This window comes from Argentina silus (genome assembly GCF_951799395.1).
Source record: "Argentina silus genome assembly, chromosome: 7".
Taxonomy (NCBI): Eukaryota; Metazoa; Chordata; class Actinopteri; order Argentiniformes; family Argentinidae; genus Argentina; species Argentina silus.
In genome coordinates, this window is record NC_139661.1 from 22788245 (window position 1) to 22793443 (window position 5199).

Below are 5199 nucleotides of genomic sequence, written 5' to 3' on the forward strand. Positions count from 1 at the left end.
ATAAATTCATGAAGTAGTCAAATTTGACATTGTACATGCATTAATCTGCTGTTCAAATACACATGGACTTACAGTGACAGTGTTTACTGGGTTTGTCATCCTTTAGGGGTTCTCTCCCGTAGAACACAGAATGCAACCCCGCAATCAGAGCTTCTGCAATTCTATTAGAATCCCCATTTAAGCAAAGGGTAATTATCAAAGCTGCACATGTATGACTCTCACCCTCCTCTCCCTCCCTCTCATCTCCCCTCTCTCCTCTCTCCTCCCTCCTCTTCTCCCTCTCTCTCTGTGTCAGATGTGTTTCTCTGTCACCTCCTGGCCCCCGGACATGTAGGTTTGGAAACATGGCCGCTCCTCACAACACAAGTCTCTCTAATTACTCCTCTCTCTCTCTCTCTCTCTCTCTCTCTCTCTCTCTCTCTATCTGTCTCTCTCTCTCTATCTATCTCTCTCTCTCTCTCTCTCTCTCTCTCTCTCTCTCTCTCTCTCTCTCTCTCTCTCCTTCTCTCTCCTTCTCTCTCCTTCTCTTTCTCCTTCTCTCTCTCTCTCTCTCTCTCTCTCTCTCTCTCTTTATCTCTCTTTCTCCTGTTCATTAGTGTGACAGGGTGTTAATCGTAGAAAGTGATGGGAGGAGAGAGGGAGCTGCAGGGCCATAATGGGAAGCAGCATGGTGCTTATGGTGCATAAACACACCAGCACAACCACCACAGACACCCTATGGATATGGAATTGGTGTGGGTGTGTGTGCGTGTGCGTGCCGCGTGCGCGTGTGCTTACGTGTGCGTGTGTGTGTGTGCATGCGTGAATGGGGGAGTGTTGTCTATAGTGGGAGCTGTAATTGTCAGTATGAGAAACATTTCGATTTCCCTGAGGGTGAGAGCATGTTAGACAGAGGCATACGGAGAGAACCAGTGATCACACACACACAGCAGAATGAACACACACACAGCAGAATGAACAGACACACAGCAGAATGAACACACACACAGCAGAATGAACACACACACAGCAGAATGAACACACACACAGCACCATCTGTGTCTAAAGGACCTGTGAGGTGTACAGCAGTTCTCACGTGTTCTACAGCTCCGTATTCTACATCCTGCTGACTAATCGCTTCAAATGGTTGCCGCGGCCAACCGCAGTTAAAGGAACTACACGTGAAATCTAGCTCCCTTGTGGCCACCAGTCGAAATTGCAACTACAATGTCTGTTTGTTTACACTAGCCAGTGGTACTAGCTAGCTTCCATCACAACATGGGCGACTATGATAGGATCCTGACGCGGCATGTGAACAGGTAATAATACATACACTCACCGGCCACTTTATTAGGTACCTGTTCAACTGCTTGTTAACGCAAATGCCTTGTTGATGCCAGAGGTCAGAGGAGAATGGCCAGACTGGTTCGAGATGATAGAAAGGCAACAGTAACTCAAAGGTTGGTGGTGGTGGTGTAATGGTGTGGGGGATATTTTCTTGCCACACTTTGGGCCCCTTAGTACCAATTGAGCATTGTTTAAATGCCACAGCCTGCCTGAGTATTGTTGCTGACCATGTCCATCCCTTTATGACCACAGTGTACCCATCTTCTGATGGCTACTTCCAGCAGGATAACGCACCATGTCACAAAGCTCACATCATCTCAAACTGGTTTCTTGAACATGACAATAAGTTCACTGTACTCCAATGGCCTCCACAGTCACCAGATCTCAATCCAATAGACCCCCTTTGGGATGTGGTGGAACGGGAGATTCGCATCATGGATGTGCAGCCGACAAATCTGCAGCAACTGCGTGATGCTATCATGTCAAGATGGACCAAAATCTCTGAGGAATGTTTCCAGCACCTTGTTGAATCTACGCCACAAAGAATTAAGGCAGTTCTGAAGGCAAAAGGGGGTACAACCCGGTACTAGCAAGGTGTACCTAATAAAGTGGCCGGTGAATGTATTTGCTATGAATAGTTTTGATTTGCATACTTTCTGTAACAAGCTATGGTTTATCAACGGAGTGGCTGTACCGGCCAGAAGAACTCAGTACGCTAATACTGCAGTCAATTGAATCGTAGGCGGGGAGCTATTTATATACTTTGAAACACTTTCGCTCCACCATCCCTGCAGATTCTTCAAGGCGGGTATACTACAGCTGTAGTGCAGTGAAAGTGTAACGCGTCACTCCGCCAAGCTGCGCATTAAGACCACTAAGACCTAAAGCTGTGCTGTGTATACATCCTATGTTCTGGGCATAAGTAGTATATTGTGACACACATACAAACACATTCCAGCGATAATCAGATTTAAGGGGTATTGCAACTGAACAAGTTTCCCATTACTGGTTTTATGCTTCCCCTACAGTATAGCCCAGAAGGTTCTGGAATTGCAACCGGCTTTGAGTATGAGCAAACGATTTGACAGTTGACACGCATGATACGGTGGGGGGGGGGGGGGGGGGGGGGGGTGGCAGTATGGCGGATGCCTATTGGCTGCCACCAGCCCAGTTTCTCCTCATGAATGTGGATGTGGAAACGAGACGAAGAGAGGAAACCATTTTAGACTTGCAAAAGGGGTCCCCCCCCCACCCCCACCCCCCCACCCCCCAGGAGAGAGAGAGAGACCATGATTAGGAGCTGTCAGTACTGTTTGATTAACATTAATGGCGCCGGGCCCCGTCTCTGCGTCCCTCTCTCTCCCGTCTCTCCCCTGCTCTCTTCAGCATACCCTATAATTTCTACCCCCTATCTCTCTCCACTTATACCTTTCTCTCTCCCTCCCTCTCTCCCCATTTCCCTTTTTCCATCCCTCCCCTATCTATCCCTCCCACCCCCCACCCCCGCACCCCCCACCCCCCCTCCGCTGCAGACCCTGGTTACTCCAGCCTATACTGCCATCCCCTGCTCCCCCCACCACTTCTCTCTCTCCCTCTCTCTGCCTCTGTATGCAGATGACTCCCCCTCCCCTCCGTGATGACTCCCCCTCCCCCCCGTGATGACTCCCCCTCCCCTCCATGATGACTCCCCCTCTCCTCCATGCTCTGTAGATCCGGCTTGCTGTGGCCGTGTGGCCCAGGACCATTCATCTCTGTCAGCCTGCATTAGTGCTATGGAGAGCACACACACACACACACACACACACAGTGGTCCCCTGGTCTGGCCTACCTTGGGGGTGTAGAGGCCATGACAGCGGGCCCCTCCAAAGCTGCCCAATGAATATAGATCACCTCCCCTTACTGCAGCAGTGGGGTCTGCAGACTCACCCTGGTCCTCTGGGACCCCAAGCCCCCTTTCTGTATCAGGACATGTGGGTAAAGGTTCCCCTCAGCAAATGCAGCTGCTTTAGTCATTATTTGGTTTGATATGGGCTTCTGTATGTTTGTGTACAGTGTGTGTGGCTAGGATGGGCTTGGGGTGGGGTGGTACGCGTGTGTTTATGTCTCTTAAGAAACTCCCGGCTCTGTAATCCCCTCCCCCCAGGACCTATCCCCTGGACACCCCAGGAAGGAATACATTTACAGAGCAGACGGGGTCCGGACACAATCCATTTATTTCCTCTTTCTCTTTCTTTCTGCCAGCCTCTTGGATGGACCTGCCAGTCTCCTCCTCCCCAAACACTATGACCCCCCTCATCAGTACAGGACCCCTAACCAAAGCCCCGTTCTGAGAAACCCATTTCTTTTTTTTCTAAATATATTTTTATGGCATTTCTGCTTTATTGGGACAGAGATAGTAGCAATTGACAGGAAGGATGGGTGAGAGAGAGGAGGGATGACATGCAAGATATGTCGACGGCCGGAATCGAACCAGGGACCTTGTGATGATATGGTATGCGCCTTAGTGTGCTACGCCACTGAGCGCCCCACTGAGAAACCCATTTGATCATATTTGATGTGATCAAATAGGCAGTGGAAGTGGAAGTGTATTGATTAGGGTCACCTTTAGCTGTTACTCTTCGCAAGATGTGACTGATCCTCTCAAATCACTTGTTTAAGTGCAGAATTCCAAGTGTTTCAGATGTTTCTACTTAGGACAAACCTCAATATGCATTTTGGTTTTGTATGTGTGGCTACTACCACCAATGGCTAACTGCTAGCATTTTGTAACCAAAAAGCAATGGAAGTCTGTTACAGAAGAAGCCCCATGAATGAAGAATGACTCCTATTGGTTATTGGATAGAGGAGAATGACTCCTATTGGTTATTGGATAGAGAGAATGACTCCTATTGGTTATTGGATAGAGGAGAATGACTCCTATTGGTTATTGGATAGAGAGAATGACTCCTATTGGTTATTGGATAGAGAGAATGACTCCTATTGGTTATTGGTTACAAAATGCTAGCAGTTAGCCGTTGCTGACAGTGGCTAGATGAACAGGACCAATGCATGGATTAAAGTCTGTGCTTGGAAAGTAGCCTACGGAAACAAACGTGTGATTTTGTAAAACTAGCACTTTAACTAGCAATAGTTATTATTCCTCGTGCTCACTTAAAGGAGGAGTAGTGTGTTTGGTATTGACATAGTATGTACTTACATGCAGCTCTGTGCGTGTGAGTAATCTGACCTGCAACAGTGGTCAGTCTGTGTGCCTGGTGCCCAATCCAGTACAAACATGCAGCAGGCATCCTAATCTGCTTGGAGGAATTACCATCCAGCACTAAACCCAATGCTGCCATTTCATGGAAGACAGGAGACGCAAGAAAAAAGAATCTATGGAGCTGCCACAGTCCAGCGAGTGGCAAATCAAACATATCGAGGCCAAAACGAAGTTTAGCTCTGGAACAGGCAGCACGCTGCTGCAAACAGCATCACTTCCTCACACTCCAAGCTCAGATGAGTCACCTTCATAAACCGATGAAAACCAGAGAGAGAGAGAGAGAGAGAGAGAGAGGAGAGGAGGAGAGAGAGAGAGAGAGAGAGAGAGAGAGAGAGAGAGAGAGAGAGAGAGAGAGAGGAGGAGATAGAGATAGAGAGAGAGAGAGAGAGAGAGAGAGGAGAGAGGGAGGAGGGAGAGAGAGGGAGGAGATATATATATAGAGAGAGAGGACAGAGAGAGGAGAGAGAGGGAGAGAGAGAGGAGATAGAGGGAGAGAGAGAGAGGGAGAGAGGAGGAGAGAGAGGGGGGTTAGAGAGAATGGAGGGCAATACTCTGAAGGAAAAGTGTTGCAGAGACGATCTTAAACCCAAGAAAAAAGGGGTGAGGTGATCATC